General features: G+C 39.8%; 1 long non-coding RNA gene across 3 annotated transcripts in view; it reads left to right on the top strand.

Annotated features, from left to right (window-relative positions):
- Nucleotides 1-26,622, top strand: part of LOC133389360 (uncharacterized) — a 109,888-nt gene that overhangs the window by 34,099 nt on the left and 49,167 nt on the right. Inside the window, exons 1-3 of one of the 3 annotated variants that reach the window (XR_009764074.1) lie at nt 2,075-2,159; nt 5,979-6,020; nt 20,781-20,845. This is a non-coding gene — a long non-coding RNA (uncharacterized LOC133389360). Of the gene's footprint in view, nt 1-2,074; nt 2,160-5,978; nt 6,021-17,157; nt 18,233-20,780; nt 20,846-26,622 lie in introns of those variants that run through there. The other 2 variants (XR_009764075.1, XR_009764073.1) reach the window with 2 other exon arrangements.

Genomic DNA, 26,622 nt, shown 5'->3' with positions numbered 1-26,622 from the left:
ATCCAAACAGCAGATGCCACCACACTAGAGGCAGTGGGCTTAGTCAGGGTAAGACAAACCTCAGGAAAGTACAGCACTACTAAAAGTGTGTCTCTTGAGGATCAAATAGACCAAACAAATGTGTAGAAGGTAAGGTAAGACATTCTCAAAGGTAACCTGATCCAAAGTTGTACAGGGTCCTATATGCCAATAACAAGTCCTTAAACTTGGTATGATAGCATATCAGCAGCCACTGCAGCTCTTTCAGCAGTGTTAAGTGCTGTCAATGGGGCACCCCCTTCCAGAGCCCCATTCTGCACTAGCTACAGCTTCCAGGCCAACATTTAGGAAGCTTCACATAGAACACATTGCAGTAATCCAGTGTGGAGGTTACCAATGCCAGTACTAATGCATTATTTTATTTATTTATTTATTATTTGATTTATATCCCACCCTTCCTCCCAGCAGGAGCCCAGGGCAGCAAACAAAAGCACTAAAAACACTTTAAAACATCATAAAAACAGACTTTAAAATACATTAAAATAAAACAGATGCTACAGAGAAATAGAGCTGGATATCATCAGTGTACTGCTGACACCTCGCCCCAAAGCTCCTGATGACTGCTCCCAAGGGCTTCATATAGATGTTAAACAGCATGGGGGACAAGATGGTACCCTGCAGCACCCCACAGCACAACTGCCAGGGGACCAAAAGACAGTCACCCAATGCTATTCTCTGAGAACGACCTTGGAGATAGGATCGGAACCACTGTAAAACAGTGCTGCCAATACCCATCTCACCAAGTCGGCCCAGAAGGATACCATGGTCAGTGGTATCAAAAGCTGCTGAGAGGTCAAGTAAGAATAACAAGGTTGCACTCCCCGTCCTTCTCCTGATAAAGGTCATCCATCAGGGCGACAGATTCAGTCCCATCACCAGGCCTGAACCCAGACTGGGATGGGTCAAGATAATCTGTTTCATCCAAGAGTACTTGCAATTGCTGTGCCACAGCCCTCTCAATCACCTTCCCTAAGATGTAGCAGAGCTATTCCTATCCAGGAATGGCTGTACCTGCCACATCAGCTGAAGTTTGCAGAAAGTGCTCCTAGGAACTGAAGCTAGTTGGGCCTCCATGGACAAGAACAGATCTAGGAGCAACTCCAAGTGCAACGCCATCCCAAACTGGCAATTGACCTATTTCCTGGACTCAGAAACCTCACCCACCCACAGAGCCTCCGTCTTACCAGGATTCAAGCTCAGTTTGTTCACCCTCATCCAGCCTACCACCATGACCATGAAACTGTACAGTTCCTGCATAGCCACACCCAATTCAGGTATTATGGAAGGATTTTTAAAAGTTACATCACTTGCACAGCCATGTTCAGCTAGCATATTGGAAACCTATTATCTCCCACTGATATTTTCAAGTTATAAACAGCTGGAGAATAGAAACTGTTATATCCAAAGAAACATACTGTTTATTCAACAAACCTGGATGGGCCTTGGGCCGCATTTTTCTAACAGCAGCTCATCCATGACACAAAGGAAAGCCCTATTGAATCTGAAGACAACATCAAAAGCATATTGTGATGTTGCATGGTTGTGGTGAAGGGGACCATCTGTTCAAAGAATAACTGTTAAAAGAAAAAATGTCCCCAATCCTACTGGACATACCTAAGCCCTGTAAGCTGAAATAGAAAAATCCAAGCCATTATTTGATATCCAAGGCTGAAAAGCTATATGAAAAGACTATGTTCTTCTATCATGGCTATGCAGAATTTTCAAGTATGCTCTCATCATTGGGGCTGTTTTATTATTTCTTCTAAAAACAGAGATGACAACTGGGTTCCTACTGGGAGAAAGGGCAGGATATAAATCTAATAAATAAATAAATACAAACCAGTACCAGAGGTTTCCGCTCAGGTTCACCCTTATTTACCCTCATCGTAGCACTGTCAAATCTGTTTAACTAGTGCTCATGAATAACCCAAGGTTGATCATGAATTCCATTTAATGTGACACTCTGACTGACACTCTAGGCAAAGCACAGCTATAAATAATGTGACCCATTCATATATAACACAGATTGGATTCTGTGGGAAAGCAGGAGCAACAGTGCTAGGAACCAGCTAGGAACCAAATGAACAATTTGTTTGAATCTGGTTTGTCAAAGGGTTGGGGTAGGTAGAATCTTGCTTTCTGAACTGAAGCTCAGAATTAATTTGTAAATATGCTAACTTGTATTTGTAACATGGAAAAAACAGCCATTTTTAATTAGAATGTTTGTCCCCAGAAATGTGATAATTAGAACAAAATGGAGGCTTGCATGAATTCATGGTTGTGGTTTTCTGAAAGTCACCTGCCCTTGTATAGGCCTGTAAGATCATTTACATCATCTGGGGAAATTCTACAAATAGTACTGCACCCTACAGAACATCATAGGGCAGTGATCCTCAAACGGGCATTTCTCGCTATTGCCCCTGTATTATATAGAGTGCCCTTCCCTATGCCATACATGAGACAGTTGTGTCAGAAGTCCTGTAAAGCCATATCTTTTTGCCCAGGATTACCCTGATTGGACCCTGTTTTTGTTTGTTTGAATTCCCTGAATTCCTTTTCTTATATGCTTTTATAAAACTGTGTTACTGGTTAGATGTTATATTGTTTAAATTATATTGTTTTAGTGAGTTTTGTTGTTGTACATTGCTTAGTTATTTTTTAAAAATGTTAAGTGTAAATGTTTTTAAATAAATAAATCCTCTTTGTCTATCTATTTCCTCAACATTTTTTTTCAGACTCTCCATCTTAAATGTTCATTGATCCATGTTCACAAATGGTCACATTTACACACACACACACACACACACGACTCACATCTGTCATTGATGTGCCCCCACAGAATCTACCAGTACTTGGACCTTCCCTTCTCTGCTGGACCCCATCCTACCAAGAGCACAAAGCCTCATCTGACCCATCTTATGGGCTGACAGTTGGCTTAGGTGGACTTTGAAGGGCTAGCATTGGTAAAAGCAAACCTGGATCTCTAAAAGAGAGTTGGTTAGATTTCAGCTTGCTGGATCTACTTTGTTGTTGTCTTTTATTAGAACCCCAAGCTATATCAGAATGAAAGAACAGGGTCTAGGAATTTGTTTTCAGTACTGGAACTGACCTGATCTTACTCTTCTTTCACACTTTCTCCATTTCAGCAGCCTAATTTAGGTGGGAAATATAGCTTTGTGGTTGCTATTGTTAATTTTTTTGATTCATTTGTTTTGACATTTATTGACTGACCATTGACAACTTCCTCTGGGTGGTTCACAGAAAATTCAAAACAATAACATATATAACAATCAAAAGCTGAAACAACTAAAATCAATACAAATATCCACATAAAATGCCAGTAGAGTTATAAAATCATTCTAAAGCAGCATTTAAAACAGCTAAAATAATTTGTTCCAGGGAGTAAAATATAGCAAAACAATTGGGAGCTGATTGCTGCAAATCACCCTGAGATCTACCAGTTCATTATCCTGATGAACCTTCTGCTCACCCTTGCTCTAGAAAGCTTTCTTCAACCTGGTGCTCTCCACATGCTTTGGACTACAGAGTTTGTGGGTGATGGGAGATATAGTCTGAAACATCTGGAGGGCACCAGGTTGGAGAAGGCTGGCCTACAGCCTTCTCAGTCATCACCTGACAGTAGCAGTAGAACTAGGAGAATGTTATTATATGTATACTATATATAAAAACATTTAATCTAAACTACACATTACATACAAATGGCCCCTTTAATCTTTCTTTGTTCACTAATTTTTTTGTTTATTAATTTTTTATTAATTTTTAAACAAGCCAAGAACAATACAGTATAACCAAAACCATCACCGTGTCGCATATTAGTAAGTATACAATTCAAGCAGAAAAAATCAAGTTACAGCAAAATTAGGTTGTCATTTGACTGAGATTTGGCTTAGCCCAGCGAGTCACTCCTGAGGGAAAGATGGCCACACTTTGGACAGGTGTGATGGAAAGTAAAGAGCTGGCAAAGGAGGTAAGGTGAGGGTTAAACCCTTTCCCATTACCCCCTCCCAAGGAAACTTTTCCAGATAAATAAATGCTACTGATGCAGCCATTTTTAATGTATATCTGTATACACTCGATGCTACTCAGTATGTTCTAAGTCCAATGAGGAACATGCCCAGTAGCAGCAACTTAAGCCATGTACATATTCTTGATCATAACTGGAATCCAATTTCACTAGAAGGTTATTTGCTAAGACACGCTGTCATAACTATTTTTCCCTCTCCCTCTGCCTACTGAGAAGGAGCCACTGATACATTTAAGTGGAAGGAGCATTGTTCATCTAAACAACCCTGAAAGTTACTTCCTTAGCCCTTTCAGGCAAAAAAGTATAAGTAAAGGTTAGCCAGAGAGCCCAGTTTGTTGTTCATCAAACCTTTTACAACCTGCAGTTTCTATGACTATAATCTGTGATTAACTTGGTTTTCATTAGGCCAATTTGCATGTAAATGCTTGTTTAAATGTATTTTTTAAAGTACTTTTCAAGGTCAAGCACTATAATTTTAAGAGTGAAATCTTATAGCTATAACAAGCATGATTTTCTGCTTTGGAAGCCTTCAAGCATTGTAACTAAAGTTTTGCCTCGTTCACACTGAATTTTCCATGATGGTATAGATCATATAATGCTACCCATTCATGTATATGGAACTATAAGTGTCAAAGTAATTCTTTAACATCACATACTGTTCTAAAGTAATCTTTCTAGATTCTACCAAAAAAACAACATATAACAACAATAATTTGGTAACAAACTTTCAGAAATGTCATTCTGAAGCCACATGCCAAGAGCTGTCAGCTCTTGAAAATTCTAAACACTCACAGGCAGAACACTCCTATCCCCAGGGATCAGTGGGGCAGGGCAGCAGAGTGAGCACTGCATTTGCAGCCCTCTCAGCTCATGCTGGCCAGGAAAGGTGGTGGTGTTTTACTTTTTGCTGTACCAGCCCCACGCTGGTGCAGCTGAGCAGCCCAACGGGCTTTGGATCCAGTAGATACAAATCTCAGGCACCCTATCCTGTAATACCCCATTTTGGGGCTTTCTGCAGGCTACCAACAGCAGGTGAACTCCTGGCAGTAGCTTCCTACCCATCAGGGTGCAGTGACACCCTTTACAAAGCCAGAGCCCCCTCTGCCAAAGGAGTGCCAGAGGAGGTTAGAGGGTCACCACTGCCATATCGTAAGCCCCTTCAGCAGCAAAGACCAGGGTGTTAGGACTGTAGTGAAAGTCATCATGAGTCTTAACCCTGTAGGCTCAGAAGTGCCTTTGAAATGATGGTGCTGATCCCAACTATTTCATGTTTCAACAAGATACTGAGTAGTTGCACAATTAGCATGGGTAGTACAGAAGATTGACTCTTCCAGAAAATCCTCATGGGTGGTAGCATATCTTAATTTATTTATTTTTTAACAGTACCTTGACCTGCTCTTTATAGCATAACCACATGATGGAAGCTGCAGAGTGGACAAATGCTGCTTTACCTAGTAAAGCAGAAGTTTGACATAGGCAAGTCAAATGGAGAGTCTGTGTGATATAGTAGTTAGAATGTTGGATTCAGATCAGGGACACCTGGGTTTAAATTCCTGGCCATATACAGAGCTTATTGGGTGACCCTATAACCCATTCACAGCTTCAAAACCTTTTCATTGAATGTGTGAAGTGTGATTGTCCATTCTGCCCCACCCCTAAGAATATTCATTGGAAGATGTAAATAGAGATCCTAATCACACAGGGTTCCTCTTCAAATGGAAAAGCTTATGTGAATACAGGTGGATGAGCCTACAGTTCCTTTCACACCTCTGTTGAATGCATGGTTAGGGGGTAGTAAACTCACTTTTTGTCGTCTTTACCACAAACCTCTAGGTTATGCCTACTTGTAAACTGACTCCCAATTTTTTTGCTTTCTTTTTTTTTTTTAATGTAGGTTCACCAAGATGACCACTTTAAGAACAGCTTGTAATAACAGGTACTTCCATTATATTTTTGTCCTGGATACTATGTTTAAAGAAGACCATGCCCTTTTAAGCTTGCATAACACATTTTCATGCCAAGTCTTGTACAATAAAAGATGGTTCTCTCCAAAGTACCAATTTTTTCAGTGGGGCTCCCATATCTGTGAAACCCCCATCCAAGTGATTAAGTTGTATCCCATTAGTACTGGCGTGCAAATTGGCAAATTGACATCATTCAGGCCTTCCCCATGACATCACTCAGGCCCACCTCCATGACATCACTAGGGCCCGCCCCTCAAATCTCAGGTTTTGGGATGCTTCTGACCTGGAAACCCTAGGCCAGATTCAGGCCCAGGTGATTCATGCAATATGCTTTAGGCCCTGGCTTTGGAGGGTGCTGGGCTCAGGATAAGTGTGTATGAATGAGCACAGCTTTTTGAAGCTCAGGTTCATTAAAACACAACCATTATGGCTGATGAGATATTGACATCACTTGCTATTTTAATAATTGAAAATGTCATCCACCACCTTCTCTTGGTATCTCCAATGCTCTTGATTGCAAGGGTCAAGTTGAAGAAAGTAAAATTCTGAACTATTGGACTCGGGGTAGCATTCTCAGGCAGTCACCTAAACCCTCTTCAAATGTTTACCTGAATACATGCACAAAGACCCACTCCCAATGTTCTGGCACATTGAGTGTCAAGGTATGAAAGGAACTTCTTTGTGTGTGTGACTAAGAAAGAAGGAAAGAAATGGACTGTGTCGCTCTATGTCCTCTAAGAGTTTCTGCTAAGTAGGAACTACTAAATATTTGTATGCCCTTTGCATTACTGCTCTTGAATTGACTTGGCAAAATCTTTCTGTTTCTGCCTGTAAAAAAATATGTATTTAACACCATTTTTGCTACTGCACCTTAGCTAATTATCACTTAAAATACAACACAGAAATGAAGGGTTCTTGTTTTCAAGCCACCTGCAACTATAGGGTTTTAAGGTTTTTACATAAGAGTTTGTGTGCTAGGACCTGGTTATCGGTTGCCCTTCATTTCCCACAACACTAGTTGTAAAAACAATGCCAAAGTTAATTAATATAACAAATAGGTGACTCAAAAACTCACAAATTAATGAGTGTAACATTGGCTTGCTGAGCAACTCTATTAGTTCAGGAAACCTTTTAAAACACTAAATGACATTTTAAAACATTATATTCCTACCGAAAGGAGGCTTCTTTGAACCCCATGTAGAGCAGTAAATGCAGAATGAAATGTATTCAGTATTGTTGTCCTCTTTAGGAGTCAGACTCAGTCACAAAAGGTAGACAGGTGGATCTCTCAATTTCAATTGCTCTGTTTCTCATTTTTCCAATTTTAAGTTAACATGTGAAAAGTTCTTGTAGGTAGATACTATGAAATAATGTGCAACGTGCCCATGTTCCTTAGCCAATTAGGAATCCTTGTGCAGAACAATGCTTGCATACATGCATGTCCCTATGAAGATCAGTCTCTGTACAAATAGAGGTTTATACAAGATGTTGTCTCTGCCCCGTCAGGCTGTTTGGAGATTGGAGTTGGTGCAGAAGGCAGCAGCTACCACCATTTCTGATTTTGAATGAACTCCACTAGCGACCTGTTCGTATCCCAGCTAAATTCAAGGTGTTAGTGCTTACCTTCAAAGTCTTGTATGATCTGGATGCTTGAGGGAGATGTCTCTTCTCCTAAGTCCTTTCACCATCCTTAAAGAGTTAATGGTTTCATCTGTTAGGCTGCTGGCCGCTGCAGAAAAGGCATTCACATTGGTGGCCCTTGAATTAGCCGCTGCTTGCTGAGCTTTGCAAGATGTAGGTATCTGGCCTTTTTAAATGGGTTCTAAGGACTTCTTTATAGACAGAGCAATCCATACTCTGGCTGTGGATCTGAAGCCCTGCCACTCACAGCAGGCAGAGGAAAAGATGGGGATTTTTTTTAGTTATTCATTTATTGTGCCAGCTCCAGGGTGCTGCAGCAGAGGGGCCTGATTTCTGGGACCTGTACTGGCAGATCCTTGGCCAACTAGGGATGGAAGGATCTGTCAGTTTTGGTTCTCTCAGTTTCTCATTTTTCCAGTCTGAAATTCAGTTCTCCACATTTCTGCAGCAATTTGCATTTAAAAAAGGATGAATCCTCTTCAGAATGTTAGTGCAAATTTCTCCTAATAAAACATTTTAATTCAGTTTTGACTAATGTACACATTTTCCCAAGCAATCTCTTTTAAGATAGTTAATTTTTATATTTTATTTTCACTAATATTTTCATTTTTATGCACACTTTCCAGTAATGTGTGCTTTTTTGTAAACATTATGTGGCTGGAGAAATGCATTGTGAAATTTAGATAAGTGTGAATTTCAAAGGATCGTTGTGTTTTGGCTCTCGTATGGTTTTGGAAAGCCTGAATGTGATAGGTCCGACTTTAAATGCAAACTGAATCCAATTTCTTCTCCATCCCTATTGCTGATCCAGATCTACCCCTGCCTTGCCCACTTAATGCCTTGTTTTGGGGCCCTCAGCCAGCTACAGCTGGCAGGGGCACCACTATCGGTTGGGTTGCCTCTGTCATGCTTCTGGGGGCAAGGTGGGGCTCAGCTTAACTGGGATGTTCTGGATCCCAAGTTACTCTCACAGCTGATGCCAGACAGCATAGGGCATGATGTAGCCCAATCCCTGGTGGCACAGGCATCAGGCCCAATCTGCCTGCCTCCCCACCTTCCCCCATGAGTGGCCAGGCTGAGGATGGGGTGGTAGCTCCCCTTGCTTATGCACCTTCACTGACAGAGAAGGCATAGCTCAGTGGTAGAGCAGAAGGTCCCAGTGTCAATCTCCAGAAGCTTCAGAGAGGGCTGAGATTGGAATGTTCATAAACCCCAGAGAGCTGCTGTCAGATACTGTAAACAGTACTGAGCGAGATGGCTTAATGGTGTATATAAATTTAAACCTGCATTGTAGGCAGCTTACTCCTGAGTCCTGTGTCTTAGGCTAACCTGTGCCTTGCATACATAAAGTCCTAGGTTCAGTTGCTGGCACTGCCAGTTTAGAAAGGGGATTAGGTAGCAGAAATGAGAGACCTATGCCTGAAAACCTGCTGAGCTGCTGCAAGAAATCTCAGCTAGTATAAAACAGATTCCTATCTCCTAGTATTACTAGTAAGTCCAAATTCTGACTAAAATCTGTCAAGAAATATGGAAAACTAAACAATGGCCCACAGACTGGAAGCGTTCAATATACATCCCAATTCCAAAGAAAGGGGATCCCAGGGAATGCAGTAATTATCAAACTATTGCCTTAATATCACATGCAAGTAAAGTAATGCTCAAGATTCTACAACAAAGGCTCTTGCCATATATGGAGCGAGAAATGCCAGACGTCCAAGCTGGATTTAGAAAGGGAAGAGGCACCAGAGATCATATCGCAAACATACGTTCGATAATGGAACAGACCAAGGAATTTCAGAAGAAAATCACCCTGTGCTTTATAGATTACAGCAAAGCCTTTGACTGTGTAGATCATGAAAAACTATGGAATGCTTTAAAAGAAATGGGGGTGCCACAGCATCTGATTGTCCTGATGCGCAACCTATACTCTGCACAAGAGGCTACTGTAAGGACAGAATATGGAGAAACCAATTGGTTCCCCATCGGAAAGGGTATGAGACAGGGGTGTATTTTATCACCCTATTTATTTAATCTATACACAGAACATATCATACAAGAAGAAGGAGGTGTGAAAATTGGAGGGAGAAACATCAATAATTTAAGATATGCAGACGATACCATACTACTAGCAGAAACCAGTAATGATTTGAAACGAATGCTGATGAAAGTTCAAGAGGAAAGCACAAAAGCAGGACTACAGCTGAACGTCAAAAAGTCTAAAGTAATGACAACAGAAGATTTATGCAACTTTACAGTTGACAATGAGGACATTGAACTTGTCAAGGATTATCAATATCTTGGCACAATCACTAACCAAAATGGAGACAATAGTTAAGAAATCAGAAGAAGGCTAGGACTGGGTAGGGCAGCTGTGAGAGAACTAGAAAAGGTCCTCAAATGTAAAGATATATCACTGAACACTAAAGTCAGGATCATTCAGACCATGGTATTTCCAATCTCTTTTTTTTCACAATAATTTTTATTCAAATTTTCATAAAACAAACAAAACAAAATCATAAAACATTCAAAGACAAAAAACAAAACAAAACAAAAATGATTAAACAAAAAAATAAAATGTTGACTTCCCATTTGTCGCAGATCAGTTATAGGTCTACAATATATAACAATCCTGTCTCTTAAATTATATTATAAAATCACTTTCCTCCAGTAGTTATCTTAATTAATCATCAAATCTCATAAACATTACTTTATTCTTTCCACAAAAAGTCAAAGAGAGGTTTCAATTCTTTAAGAAATATATCTATCAATTTTTCTCCAAATAAACATGTCGATTAATCCATCTCGTTAATAATAATAATAATCTTATTGTCATAACCATAGTCCAAATAAACATATTGATTAATCCATCTCATCAAAATCTGTTAGGTCCAATAATTTCAATAGCCATTATTCCATTATCCCTATTAATTCCATCTTCCATCTTCAATAGTCCTGTTAAGTCCAGTAATTTCAGTGTCCAATCTTCCATTATCAGTATTCCATAATAATCTTGCTGTCATAGCCATAGTCATATAATAAGAGTCTGATGGGAATTTCCTCTATCCCAAATATTTTCTTGCCATCAATTCTGAATAAGTTGCTGAAATATTGTTGTAAAGTCATATCTCTGTTTTTCTTTTTTACAAAATGCACTGGCTCATCTCTTGAGAGTTTTTCCATTGTCACATGGCTGCAGTTAATTCCATAGATTTTCTCTATATCAAGCTCCATCATGTCATTCCAGTCCAGAAGATTATCCAAGCCATTGATAACTTTATCTCTAATATCTTCATTAATTTCTTCAGAGATAACGTTAAATTCCAAACAGTAGATTTTATTTCTAATATCCATAAACTCCAGATCTTTTTCCAATTCCACATTTGTCCCAATCTCCAGGGCTTGTATCTTCCCTTTATTTTTTCTTTTCTCATCTCTGATCTCATTCTCCTCTCTCACAGGATCCCCTATTTCTTTAAGCTCCTGCGTCATTTTGCTCAGTTCAATTTTCAGCTCCTTACTGCCCTGTCGCAGGGTTTGTTTTGTTATCTCAATCTCATCCATTATTTTCTGAAACATAATTACTTCCAGATTCTCAGCCACTTTCTTGATTGCCATTTTTAAAACCACGAAAACAAAACAAAACAAAAATAAGAAGAACCACTTCTTATTTCAGCAACAATTGGGTTAATATTCCAGGCTTGATGACATCACAGTATAAACAGAGCAGCCTGCCTTATCTCTCTATGTTCAAGAATACAAAACAAATTTAGTTCCCAGCATCAAAACAGTTAGTGGCGTCGTGAAGAAGCAGATTCGTCAAAATAAAATAGACCAAAAAGAGAATAGTCCCAGACAATATAATGTTCCAAAGTTCATATTTTTTATTTTTTTCTCCTCGGAATAGAAATCCCTCTTCTGTTTATATCTTTAGAATGCACTTCCAGGACAGCTTTTTGCAATGGAAGCAGAGATAAACTGTTAATTTCGTGAATAACAGAGAAGAGTTATAGCTCATCCAGAAGTTCTTTAAAGCTGATTCATTTGACAAATCTCTTTTTGCTGCAACAATTTAAACCAAGTAAAAAAAAAAGAATAGAAAGAAGGGTGCTTGCCTGTTAGTCCGTTTTCTCTTTGAAGAAAAGATAAACGTATCGCATTAATCAGATAGAGCTTGTTCGGAAGTCCGTCCGGCATTGCTGGCTGGACCTTTTCTCATAAATTAATGAAATCCAGTCCTCCCAACAAAAACAGGCTTTTGAGGTTGATCTCTACGTTTCTCCCTGCCCGGGAGAAATTTCATCAGTCAAAAAAAAAAATGTTCTGACTGATTTATATCTGAATAAGCTTCTTCTGAGGCGGGAGCCCGTCTCAAAAGCAGGCACAAGCGAAGTCACCCTTCCCGGAAGTCCCGGTATTTCCAATCTCTATGTATGGATGTGAAAGTTGGACAGTGAAAAAAGCTGATAAGGGAAAAATCAACGCATTTGAAATGTGGTGTTGGAGAAGAGCTTTGCGGATACCATGGACTGCAAAATAGACAAATAATTGGGTGTTAGAACAAATTAAACCAGAACTATCACTAGAAGCTAAAATGATGACACTGAGGTTATCATACTTTGGACACATAATGAGAAGACATAATTCATTAGAAAAGATAATAATGCTTGGGAAAAAAACAGAAGGAAGTAGAAACAGAGGAAGGCCAAACAAGAGATGGATTGATTCCATAAAGGAAGCCACAGACCTGAACTTCCAAGATCTGAACAGGTGGTTCATGACAGATGCTCTTGGAGGTCATTGATTCATAGGGTCGACATAAGTCATAGTCAACTTGGAGGCGCATAACAACAACAACAACATAAGACAGATTCCTATCTCTTAGTATTACTAGTTCTAGCTGTCCACCATATTGTGTGATCTAGAGTTCTGGAGGATTAGGATCTGTTTTTTTTTTTAGTTTAGAGAAAAGGTGAGTAAGACAAGACATGATAGGCATATCCAACATGAGTCATGGTGGTAGAGAAAAGAGAAACGTTTTTCTCCCTCATACTAGAACTTGGAGCCATCCAATGAAGCTCAGTGAACAAAGATTCAGGACAGAACAAAGGTCCTTCTTCACACAGTGCGTAGTTCAACTCTGGAATTCATTTCCCCCAGAGGTAGCAGTGGCCACCAGCTTGGATGGCTTTAAAAGAGGATTAGACAAATTGATGGAGGATAAGGCTATCAGTGGCTACTAGCCATGATGGCTGTGCTCTGTCTCCCCAGTCATGTGCCTCTGAGTACCAGGTGATGGGAATTTCAGGTAGGGAGCGTGCTGTTGTGGTCAGGTTCTGCTTGCGGGCTTCCCATGGGTATCTGGTTGGCCACTGTGAGAATAGCATGCTAGACTAGATGGGTGCTTGGCCTGCTCCAGTATGACTCTTCTTATGCTCTTATGTTCCTGTGATTCTACATCAGCTGGGAAGCTCCATGAGTACAGGAGGCTTTCCATCGCAGTCAGCCTCTCCTCCAACTGGTGGAGGGCAATGGGGTGGGGTGAGGGGCAGAGCTAGCAAACTCATCTTCACTTCCCTTGCCTACATATTTGGCTTACTCATGAGTATAACACCTGAATAGCACATTGTATAGCTTGCTTGAATTATGCATGTATAATGATACATAATTGCCCAAGATTTATGAATGACTCATCTTGACAGTTCCCTCATATACCAGCTCCATAAAAGCCTATTGGGAAATGCAATATCTTGTCTCATGAAATTAAAGGCCATCGCCAGTTACTGGAATTCAAACACAGATTGCCATCATTCCTCAGAGCAGTAGTCCCTTTATTTAAATCTTCTGAATCTCTTAATTCAAGCCTATCAAGTCCAATCAAAACTAATAAAGGGAATTTCACCTTGGCGGAGATTGTCATCGTAGGCATTTTCATTACTTTCAAAGAGAAGGGAGAGTGACAGTTATTATAGACAGACATTTATTTGCAATGGTTTTTTCACAGACCCCAAATGTTAATCTTAAATTAGAAGTGCATTACCTCAGTGAATTTCTGACTGTAGGAATTACAAAAGAAAACCTCCCTATTCTTCCTTCAACCTGGACATACAAAATGCTGAGAAAAATCTAAGAATTATGCAGTCTTTAGCACGTAATTGTCTGTGGTCTCATTTTCGAGCATGAAGCTGTGTTTGTTCAAGGCTGACATGTGGGTTTTGATGATGGTTTGCTAATCAAATTTTTTTTTAAATTCATCTTGAGAACAAAAGTCTCCCTTAGGCAAAAAATGACGGAAAGGAGATATAAAGTTTAATGCTGTTTATGTCTGATGTTTGGGTGAGGGTAGGGTGCTGCTTGGAAGTGAACATATCAGCCAATGTGGTTGTCTAGAAAATAAGACAAAGACTGGAGATGCCAAGGTTCATATGAAGCTCAGGGGGCAACCTGAGACTCTCACCATTTTACTCTTCCAATAACCCTGTGAGGTAGGTTAGGCTTAGCCTACCTCAAAGAGTTATTGTGATGAAAAATGGGAGAGAAGAGAACCCTTTGAGTTTTGAGCTTCTTGGAGACAAGATGGAATGAGTGTAATGAGCAAACATATGAAGCAGCCGTATTTGGTCAGATTTAGTCCCCCTAGCCCAGTATATTGTACTCTGCCTGGAAGTGGCTCTTGAGAACAGCCGGAGAAAAGAAATGCTCACCAAACCTGCAAGACAGTCCTGACTGCTGGGCTTTGTCATCACTTACAGCTGCCACCAGCCTTCTATCCACTTAAGAATTTGGGCAAGGGAAGGGAATGTAAGATTTTCTATCTGAGAGGAGGGTAGCTACCAGCAAGAATCTCTAGTCACCACTGGGCAGAGTTTAGCCTGATTCCTCTGTTATCTTCCTGTTGTTAAAGTGTGTAGCATGAATGTGCAATCTGAGATTTAGGCTATCAAAATATGCAGTCAAACTTCAGGCTCCAGTTTGGAAGCTTTATTAAAATTAAAGATAAAAGATAAAGGGATGATGGAGAAAACAGAAAGGCAGCCAAAGAAAATAAACAAAACATTTACTCTCTTCCTTCACCAACCTGGTGCCCTCTGGATGTTTTGGACTACAACTCCCATTGGCCTCATTGGGAGTTGTACCTCAAAACATCTGGAGGATACCAGGTTGGTGAAAGTTGCTCTAAATAATACCCTACATTACACAATTCTAAAGAGATGTTTCTTACAAAACACAAGAGTCTCCCACTGGTGTTTCATGATGACAAAAGATGAAAGACTGAGTACCTAGGAAGATGGCTGTGTCTTTATCTCTAGAGACTCTGTAGGAGGGGATTGACATAATCCATCTTTAGGTAACCAAAGCACAGAGGCAAAGCAACTTGAGGAAACGAGCTGTTAACATTTCCCCAACTACTCAAATAGGTAGACATGACAGGGTTGGGAAACTGGTGGTCCTCCAGATGTTGCTGGACTACAACTGCCATCATCCCTGACCATTGGCCATGCTGGCTGGGGCTGATGGGAGTTGAGAGTCCAACATCAACTGGAGGACCACAGATTTCCCTCTTTGGGCTTAGGAGATTTGAATGGGAAATGTTTCGATTCCTAGTGGGCAGGACTAACCAGAGAGGGGGAATTGCATGGGAGTGATGCTTGTTATGTGACAGAAAGCCATGGAATTGAGATTTTAGTTTGTGGGGCCAGAGAAATGGAAATTTTAAAAAGACAAGTGATTGATTGTCAAGCCTTCTTCACAAACACTACTAGGATCTCTACCTAAGAGCCTTCAGGTTTGTTTATTGCTGATAATTCTCCACCCACAGCTTCAAGAGGTACAGGCCAGTGAAAGTTTTCATTCTGGTGAATGTATAAACTGCCTCTCTGAGTAGTATGGGAAGGGGAGATTTGCACATCTTCCAAATAGCATGCAATTATCCAGAATAATCAAGACCTAACCAGATTCTTTTGAAGCATCCAGTTGACATCTAGCAAAATCATCTGGTAGGTCCAGATTATTTTCATATTAGAACTGACAGGGTTTGCCTAGCTCTACTTCTTAGTCCTAAATATGATGTAAAATATAAATAATCCTCAGATATGCTTGGATTTATGAACCATTATGAGTCAGGCTTGCCAGGCATCATCAAGCTCTGTGCTCACATTTATAGACAGTGGAAGGCAATAAAGAAATAGCACAAAGTACAATTACTCACCATCTTCTGTAATGCTTACTATTATCATCATCTTATTGGACAGCATTGCATCTGTCAATAGGAGCACATGGCAACTATTATGTGGCACAATGAGTGTTTCACTCCAGACACAGATACACTGCATAAGTAGATCTCTTGTCTTAGTATGTCCCATCAGAACAATGCACACTCTATAAAACAATAAAAATATGGTAACATCAAAGTCTCGGTATTAAAATACCTATCAGTAATAGATGAAGCTCTTTAACAGTTGGCATAAAATTAGTGGGAAAGGAAAGATAGCCCCATAAATACAGGGCAGGAGATAAGGATAAACCACATAGAAGTTTTATTATTATAATCAAACAGTATATAAATGTTGTTAAATAAAAAATAAATATAAGGGGTTGTCTTAAATAGATTAAGAATAATGGCCAGTCTATTTCTCCCTTCAGCACAACTAAAAGTACAGTAGCTCTGTTCTCATTTTCACCCAGCCACCATAATAAAGAGATATTCAATAAGAAGAGGGAATGGGTTGTGTGTCTATTCAATGTAAGCAGCATGCAATCCTAGGTTAGGGCTTGTCTGCAGTAGGGCCTTATTTCTATTTCTGTATGCAAGTTTGCACTCTGTGGGCCACATGTACTAGAGGTTTCAGCACCACTGCCTCCAAAATCTATGTAGATGTTTCCTTGTCCACACTGCTGGGTGGTGCCTGATGGGACTCTGATGCCACTAAACTGTCCGATCAGCTCCTCCCCCTGAAACTAGTCCCATTCATTCTCAGCTGTGAAGGCAGAAGTGAGGCTGGAAACACCACAGATACAAAAGCAGAAGACTCCTCAATGTGACCCTTCCGACAAAAACCCCACTCACTTGGATAGAGGAGGAGGAGGAGGAGCAATCAGCAGGGAAGGGATGGGAGGGAATGGGCACTTCTTACCCAGAAAAGGGAGAAGAGTTGGATGGGTAGCACTCAGAGTGCATAAGTCTTAAAATATATAAGCAATTTTATTTGTTCCACATTGAAAACCAAATTGGTCCATAATGCAAGTTATGCATTTGCTGTGCCAGTGTACAGCATCAGTAGCATCAGGCATAATTGCCTCTGATGTCCTCATGTAACTTGTTGAGAGCTCAGCATCAATTTAATTTACAGGGGGAAAATTATGTTCCTACAGGAATAGTCTTATAGGCAAAGTTCAAATGAGCAATTAGTGACTGCATCTGTTTCTTGGTTATGTTCTCAGCTTGTGATAATTTGTTTAACAACCTTTCAGGATGCTCAGCTGTATCTCCGGGCTGATGTGATTCCACTCCCTCAACCTGCTTCCGTGTTTTGAGATAGGATTTTTCTGGGGCCATCTGTTCCTCAAAGACCTTGCAGTGCCCTTGAAAATGTATTAGGTTTTCCCTGATATGATGAGATGTTGATTGAAGAGTGAGATGCTGCATTTACAAAAACACGCTTTTAAAAAACTGTCCACAAAATGGAATATATTTCCTCCTTTCTTCAGCTGGCAAGCTGGTCCTTGGCCTCTTTGTCTGGCAAATCGCACAATCTCCTGTTCTATTTTAAACTGGCAAAAAAATCAACATGACAATGTCTTTATCTAATTTATAGTACACATTTCTTCCATGGAATTCAAATTGGCATACATGGGATCTTTCATCTGGGCAGTGATCAGACTCAAACCTGCTTGGCCTCAGCAAAGTTGCTGCATTGTGTGCCTTTCAACTGTTACCTGGAATCTACAAAACATGGGAGTCTTAGCATCTCCTAGGACCTTATGTTGTGTTTCATTGGACAATTTGATGCTTTCAGACACTTAAGGAGCTTTTAAGCTTTTTCTACATGCACAACAGCTGGTATAGCACAGTGGGGAGGAGAGCCTGGCTGGGAGTCTCAGTAATCTCAGTAATAACATAGATAGCCTCATCCTGAGGTGTATTGGTTTACAATGCTGTCACATCCATAGTCACCAGCCAACGGTCTGTGGGTTGTGGAACTGTATTATTTAAAAAATTCAAAAAGTCTCCTGTGTCCTCCAAATATGCAGCTATTTTACCCAAAAACGGTTTAAGACAATAATCTATGTACACAGCTAATGGTTCAAATATGCAACCACAACCCGACACAATAGGTCTGCCTGGTGTAGGATGGGTATTTTTGTGTATCTTAGGGAGTAGGTAGAACTGGGGAATTTGGTCATCTGTGTCCAAAAGGAAATCAGAAGTCGATTTAGAAATATACTGTAAAATTAAAGCCTCATTGTATTATTGAGTGAGTTTATACCTGTTTTGATAATTTTGATATTTTTTTTAAAAAAAAATTAAATAAAACTTGTCTTTTAAATTGGAATCTAATTATTAACTATGTTCATATAGGCTTACATTATGATGCCTTATAAAAGGATTGCCTTATAACATTTATATATGTCATCTGCAGCAGCAGTATAATTGATTTGGTAAGTTTTTTGCATAGTATATTTTAGTATTGAGTGTTCATAAATGTGGTTATACATTTTCAATTAAAGTTTTTAATTTGTATTTGTAACTGTATTTTTAAGAATTGCACAAATTGAACCTACACATAAAGAGAAGCCACTGATGAAGACTTTCGTTAAGTCGAAACACGCCCAGCACCCTTGTCATACTTACTAACTTTTGTTGTGCATTTCATTTATACATGGCTTATTTTGTACATCAGTTGACCATTTGTTGTATATTTTCTGTATGTTATTGCCATATTTTTGTAATTGTACATCTTTACTATTGATATTGGTTGGTATGTGCATATTTTGCTTTTAAAGTAACCATCCACAGCATACCCCTTCAAGTGCTTATGCATTTTATTTTGGGCAAATTGGCGTATTCTGTCTTATACCAGGTATATGTTTATACTTCACCACTTATTTTCACATCGTGTTAAGTTTGTTTAGATCTTGATTTTTTTCTCTTTGTTTTTTGATCAAGGATTATTTTCTTTATCTCAGGCTTTTGTTTACTCTTTAAAAGATAAGACCAGCACCCTGAATTGAGCCCAGAGACTAATCAGCAGACACTGTAGGTCACAAAGAAATGGTGTGATAGATAGATTCAAAGCATTCAAAGCAGAATCAGCATTCTGACTGCAGCATTTTGCACTAGTTGAAGTTTCTGAACACTTTTTCAAGGTCACTTTCCCATGTCAATCATTCTTCTTTAAAATACACAGACAGAATGGCTCCATTACTCATGTCCAAGTTTCTCAAGGATCTTCTAAATCTGTATTCAGTGCTACTGGTTTAAATAAAGAACTCCACAAGAATTGCTTAGACCTACCTCGCTGTACATTTAGTGACCTTCTTAACCTGAACTTTAACATCTACAGAATGCTAGTTTTGATGTTGCCTCAAGAAGTGCACCTCATTGACTCATCACCTATATCACCAGACTCTTGGAAGTAGTTGGCATAGTTTTAATCCTTTCCATCCAAAGTTTTCAGCTGTGTCAATTCAAATCATAGTTTTTAAACTATTGAATGCCTCCCTTGGAAGGTTAACAGCAAATAGGGTGGGCATTCCATCTACTGGATGAGAGTTATTCTGTGTCATAATCCTGTGCACACAGCCCTTTGATGTAAAATTGGTGCTGAATTCCTTATGATGAAAGCTCTGTAAATCTCCCATTGCTGCTTGACATTTGATCATAAAGCTCCAGGATATCCTCAGAGTTTCATAATGATTCAAGCTGATTTAAGCATGTCACTGTTGATTGTGTTTTGTGATGTATTGGTAGTACATAAGAACATAATGGCTGGATAAGTTGCTATGCTTTGCTTAGGTACAATATGAAGTCTACAAACTTCAAATGTGAATTTTGTTGGTATTTGGCTACCACTGCAGAAAATTTGGAGTGGAGGCTGCTGGTGCCAGTCCTTGTAAAGCACTTTGAGACAACAATTAAAACATACAGATAAAACAGCCACAACATCAACACATTCCAATGGTCAAACTAAACAACCAAAGAAAGACTTCAGAAAAAAGCAACCTGAAAAGATAGGTCCTGCAGCCCATATGAAAAGACAAGACAGAGGTTGATGTGCTCCTAACCTCTACATGTAGACATGTCTACTGTGGACAAGCCATGGCAGAAGTCCTACTTCCTGTGTTATAATGAGCTTGTTTTATTTTGTATTTTTATTATAGGAATTTATATTGGAATGTTTGTGTAACTTCTAAGTAAACCACTTAGAAGTCTATTTTGGCATTAAGTGGTACATAAATTAATTAATAAAAATAATATTTGAGGCTGTTGTTCTTCTTTGCTGCAAATATGGCACAGACACTAAAGCCTGTTAAATGGACTTCAGCAGACAATTGAGCTCATATGGGAAGAGACTGTCCATGAGATTTGAGGGTCACACACCATGCAGGCTTTAAAAGTGGAGAACTTAATGTATTAAACTGTTTCCTTTTTTATTAAGTTGCAGTATTGCTTGGAGAAATCATGCACTTTGAATGTGCCTGGCTCTGATGTTGTTACTCCTATTATCTAGCATTCATGCTCCATCAGATGTATACTACAGAACCCAAAATGACAAAGGGCAGGTCCACATGCACATATTCATCACTTGATGATGGAAGCATCAGATGATGCTTGCATATATAAATGAGTCATCATAGATAGGACTATAACAGCAACAAATACTGCCACCAGTGCAGTACATTTTGGTGGCATCTCTTCACACATTTGGCTTTTGGTATGTGCATGTCTCAAGAAGCTCAGGAAGCTTTTGTACTAATGAGAGTGGACAGGGAAAACTTGATAAGGTCTTCTGCCCAAGTTGTATCAGCACATATTGTTATTCCAGGGTCATTCTATTGACTCCTTTTCAGATAGACTTTTTTGTTATCCTCAGTGAACTCTCAGGACTTCAAGGATAACTGTACAGATGACTCAAACGACATATCATGTAGAAAACTGGTGAGTGTTGCTTTATTTTATTGGATCAGGTCATAGCTATGGCAGAAAGGGGTTAATCCTTTTCCTTCATAATGATTCCCTCTACAAATCCCACTCCTCAAAAGTAGTATTAACCAGATCACCTAGCTCCACATGTGCCTGTCCATAATCTGAGAATATCATCAGAAACTTTTCTCTTAGTCCCCCCCATAAGGCACAGCAGGTATAGATAAAAGACAACCCCTAAATAGGCATTAAGAATATACGCAGCTCAGATTGGCTTATTGCTCTTGACTACCTTCTCTTTCAGAATCTGATGACTCAGCTCATGTTTTGTCTAACAACAGCTCTGCCTTGGCATTCCCATTAAGAACCGGTTGAATTCACTCTGCAGGACAATTTGTACAGTAGGGCCCTGCTTTTTGGCGTTCCGCTTCTCAGCATTCCACTAATATGGTGGTTTTCAATTACAGAAGGGCCCCACTCATAAGGTGCTTGTTCCGCTTTTTTGGCGTTTTTTGGCATGACGCACTCTGAGAAGGGCGTTGGGTGCCATTTTATTGTCGGTGTTCCACTTTTCAGCAATTTTTGCTTTTTGGCAGGTGTCTGGAACTTAACCCGCCATATGAGTGGGGCCCTACTGTATTGAATTTGAAGGCATAAATATGCCAGCAAATCCAGTAAGAAACCTCAATGTTTATTTGTCTGATCTGATTAGTCTAAAATCCAGTCCTGAATGTTAAGCCTTTTTTTGCAGGAAAAGTAAATATCAAGGGCCTAATACTTCAAAATGAGATCTAAAACACTGGTGTGCTAAATATTTCTCTGTGTAGTTCCTTTGACTGTAATGAAATGTGGGTGGATGGGCATGTCATCTTGTGCCAGAAAAACATGGCCATTTCTTCTGTGCATTGATGCAGAACATAGTTAAGCTATGTAATTCACTCCCACAAGATGTCGTGATAGCCACCAACTTTATTTTTTCCCTATCCTGATATACAAGGGTAGCTGAGGTGGCTCAAGATCATGGCATGGAGCAGGGGGCCTTTAATCCTCCCTCCCCATCACAGTCCTGATTAGAATCCCCCCAGTTCCTTCTATTTGTAGTGGGAGGGAAGCTTCCATTGGTGACAATGGGAGCTTTCCTCCTTTTGTGAATAGCAAGTGCGGAGGCCGATTCTGATTAGAACCACAGAGGTATAGAATTAGGAATAACATAGGAACAAAAGAAGCTGCCATATGCCATTGGTCCATCTAGCAGAGTATTGTCTACATGTTGATTGGCAGTGATTCTCCAGGGTTTCAGACAGAGGTCTCTCCCAGCCTTACCTGCAGGTGCCAGGAACTGAACCTAGGGCCTTCTACATGCAAAGTGGGTGCTCTACCACTGAGCCACAGACTTTCCCTATTTTAAGCTCCCTTCCTCAACATAATGGCCCAGATCTGGCTCCCCTCCCCATTCTGCCCGGGCTACTTGCTAAAGAAAAATCTACTACACAAGGGCAAACCACATGACAAATGTCACATCTAATTTGCCTCTCATTTTCAGCTACTGATTCGGCTACACAGACATCTGTTAAACTTGCTGTGCTTTGAGCAAGTAGCAAGAGTAGCAAAACTGTCTAACAATGGGAATGAAAAAGATGGAAGGATTATCTGTGCTTAATTTAAATTTTGTAGATAGACAGTAGATAGCTGTCATCCTATTCATCAGCATTATATCTGTGGCTACATGATAAGGTGCTAGAGTGAAACAGATAGTGTTTAAGTTAATAGAGCACAGATGGATTTCTTATAGCTAGTTATGAATCAATAAATCTTGAAGAAACAGGGGGGTTCAGTCAGTCTTACTTCATAGCATTCTGTTTGGTAGCATTCCTTTTCAGACCTGTTTTCCTCAAAGAAACATCATTTTTCACTCCCTCATTTATCTGTAGTGATAGGCAAATATTTATGTACCACCACACATACAAGTCAATGCATTTCAAATAGTTCAATCATATTCAAACTTTTTTAAAAAATGAAAAAGTTACTGGCAAAATGTCTATACGTCTTTTTAAAAAGACAAATTGTTTCTACTTAGACTAGTGTTTCCCAAACTTTTTTCCCCCACATGATTTTTCTGCCTGTTGTAGCAATTGTAATGCCCTGTACTATACGCTGTATCATTTTTATTTTTATTGCTTCTTGTATTTCTTACACATGGCATTTGATCATACTGCAAGTTGAATTCCATAGGATTCATAGAATTCAAATTGTAACAAAATAAAACAAAATATAAGAAATAAAAGAAGCAATAAAAATACAATTAAAAATTAATATGACTATTTAATGCTGTCTCCTGTCTTCAACCACAAATCAGACACACCATGGACCACTTGAATGAAGCTCGTGGACCACTGGCGGTCAATGGACCACAGTTTCAGAACCCCTAAACTAGACTGTTACTGATATTGAATCTAAAGACAATGAATGAATTTAAAGACAATTAATCCAAACTAGTACATTAATTTCATTTATTTTAAACATGCAAACAATGCAATAGCACATCTAAAATAAAAAAACCAATACAATATAGACCTTTCATTTACTGTCTCATCCCACTGTAAACTATACTACCCTATCTTATTTGATCTCAGATTAATGCCACAGCTGAAAAAAAATATGTTATATTTTATTATGTAAAATGAAAAGCAAATCTAAAAGGATGTTCTTCTACCAGTCACTTTGGCTGTTGATGTGATACGAACTTTCTTTTATTTAGTTAATTCTATTTATTTAATTATGTAGGTGTATGTTTGGTTTTGAACATAAGAAGAGACTGCTGGATCAGGCCAGTGGCCCATCTAGTCCAGCATCCTGTTCTCACAGTGGCCAACCAGGTGCCTGGGGGAAGCCCGCAAGCAGGACCCGAGTGCAAGAACACTCTCCCCTCCTGAGGCTTCCGGCAACTGGTTTTCAGAAGCATGCTGCCTCTGACTAGGGTGGCAGAGCACAGCCATCATGGCTAGTAGCCAATAATAGCGCTGTCCTCCATGAATTTGTCTAATCTTCTTTTAAAGCCATCCAAGCTGGTGACCATTACTGCATCTTGTGGGAGCAAATTCCATAGTTTAACTATGCGCTGAGTAAAGAAGTACTTCCTTTTGTCTGTCCCGAATCTTCCAACATTCAGCTTCTTTGAATGTCCACGAGTTCTAGTATTATGAGAGAGGGAGAAGAACTTTTCTCTATCCACTTTCTCAGTGCCATGCATAATTTTATACACTTCTATCATGTCTCCTCTGACCCGCCTTTTCTCTAAACTAAAAAGCCCCAAATGCTGCAACCTTTCCTCATAAGGGAGTCGCTCCATCCCCTTGAACATTCTGGTTGCCCTCTTCTGAACCTTTTCCAACTCTATAATATCCTTTTTGAGATGAGGTGACCAGAACTGTACACAGTATTCCAAATGTGGCCGCACCATAGATTTATACAAAGGCATTATGATATCTGCTGTTTTATTTTCAATACCTTTCCTAATTATCCCTAGCATGCCTTTTTCACAGCTGATGCACACTGGGTCGTCATTTTCATCGTGCTGTCCACTACAACCCTGAGGTCTCTCTCCTGGTCGGTCACCGCCAGTTCAGACCCCATGAGCGTATATGTGAAATTCAGATTGTTTGCTCCAATATGCATAATTTTACACTTGTTTATATTGAATTGCATTTGCCATTTTTCCGCCCATTCACTCAGTTTGGAGAGTTTTTTTGGAGCTCTTCACAATCCCTTTTTGTTTTAACAACCCTGAACAATTTAGTATCGTCAGCAAACTTGGCCACTTCACTGCTCACTCCTAATCCTAGGTCATTAATGAACAAGTTGAAAAGTACAGGTCCCAATACCGATCCTTGAGGTACTCCACTTTCTACAGCCATCCATTGGGAGAACTGTCCATTTATTCCTACTCTCTGCTTTCTGCTTCTTAATCAATTCCTTATCCACAAGAGGACCTCTCCTCTTATTCCATGACTGCTAAGCTTCCTCAGAAGTCTTTAGTGAGGTATCTTGTCAAACGCTTTTTGAAAGTCTAAGTACACTATGTCCACTGGATCACCTCTATCTATATGCTTGTTGACACTCTCAAAGAATTCTAATAGGTTACTGAGACAGGACTTTCCCTTGCAGGAGCCATGCTGGCTCTGCTTCAGCAAGGCTTGTTCTTCTATGTGCTTGGTTAATCTAGCTTTAATAATACTTTCTACCGTTTTCCAGGGACAGAAGTTAAGCTAACTGGCCTGTAATTTCTGGGGTCCCCCTCCCCCTGGATCCCTTTTTAAAGATTGGCGTTACATTTGCCACTTTCCAGTCCTCAGACATGGAGGAGGACCTGAGGGACAAGTTACATATTTTGGTTAGCAGATAAGCTATTTCACATTTGAGTTCTTTGAGAACTCTCGGGTGGATGCCATCTGGGCCCGGTGATTTGTCAGTTTTTATATTGTCTATTAAGCCTAGAACTTCCTCTCTCGTTCCCACTATTTGTCTCAGTTCCTCAGAATCCCTTCCTGCAAATGTTAGTTCAGGTTCAGGGATCTGCCCTATATCTTCCACTGTGAAGATGGATGCAAAGAATTCATTTAGCTTCTCTGCAATCTCCTTATCGTTCTTTAGTACACCTTTGACTCCCTTATCATCCCAAGGGTCCTATCGCCTCCCTTGATGGTCTCCTGCTTTGAATGTATTTATAGATTTGTTGTTGTTGTTTTTTATGTTCTTAGCAATGTGCTTCTCAAATTCTTTTTTGGCATCCCTTATTGTCTGCTTGCATTTCTTTTGCCAGAGTTTGTGTTCCTTTTTATTTTCTTCATTCGGACAAGACTTCCATTTTCTGAAGGAAGACTTTTTGCCTCTAAGAGCTTCCTTGACTTTGCTCGTTAACCATGCTGGCATCTTCTTGGCCCTGGCGGTACCTTTTCTGATCTGCAGTATGCACTCCAGTTGAGCTTCTAATATAGTGTTTTTAAACAACTTCCAAGCATTTTCGAGTGATGTGACCCTCTGGACTTTGTTTTTCAGCTTTCTTTTTACCAATCCCCTCATTTTTGTGAAGTCTCCTCTTTTGAAGTCAAATGTGAACGTGTTGGATTTTCTTGGCAATTGGCCATTTACATGTATGTTTAATTTAATAGCACTATGGTCACTGCTCCCAATCGGTTCAACAACACTTACATCTCGCACCAGGTACCGGTCCCCACTGAGGATTAAGTCCAGGGTTGCCATCCCTCTGGTCGGTTCCATGACCAACTGGTCTAGGGCATAGTCATTTAGAATATCTAGAAATTTTGCTTCTTTGTCGTGACTGGAACACATATGCGGCCAGTCTATGTCTGGGTAGTTGAAATCACCCATTACTACCACATTTCCTAGTTTGGATGCTTCCTCAATTTCATATCTCATCTCAAGGTCTCCCTGAGCATTTTGATCAGAGGGATGATAGATCGTTCCTAGTATTAAATCCCTCCTGGGGCATGGTATCACCACCCACAACGATTCTGTGGAGGAGTCCACCTCTTTTGGGGTTTCGAGCTTGCTGGATTCAATGCCTTCTTTCACATATAGAGCAACTCCGCCACCAATACGTCCTGCCCTGTCCTTCCGATATAGTTTATATCCAGGGATAACCGTATCCCACTGGTTTTCTCCATTCCATCAGGTCTCCATTATGCTCACTATATCAATGCTCTCCTCTAAGACCAAGCACTCCAGTTCTCCCATCTTGGTTTGGAGGCTCCTAGCATTAGCGTACAGGCACT

The sequence above is a fragment of the Rhineura floridana genome, chromosome 7 (assembly GCF_030035675.1).
Source record: "Rhineura floridana isolate rRhiFlo1 chromosome 7, rRhiFlo1.hap2, whole genome shotgun sequence".
Classification (NCBI taxonomy): Eukaryota; Metazoa; Chordata; class Lepidosauria; order Squamata; family Rhineuridae; genus Rhineura; species Rhineura floridana.
Note: the sequence above shows the minus strand (reverse complement) of the source record. Positions and strands in the feature narration are given on the sequence as shown.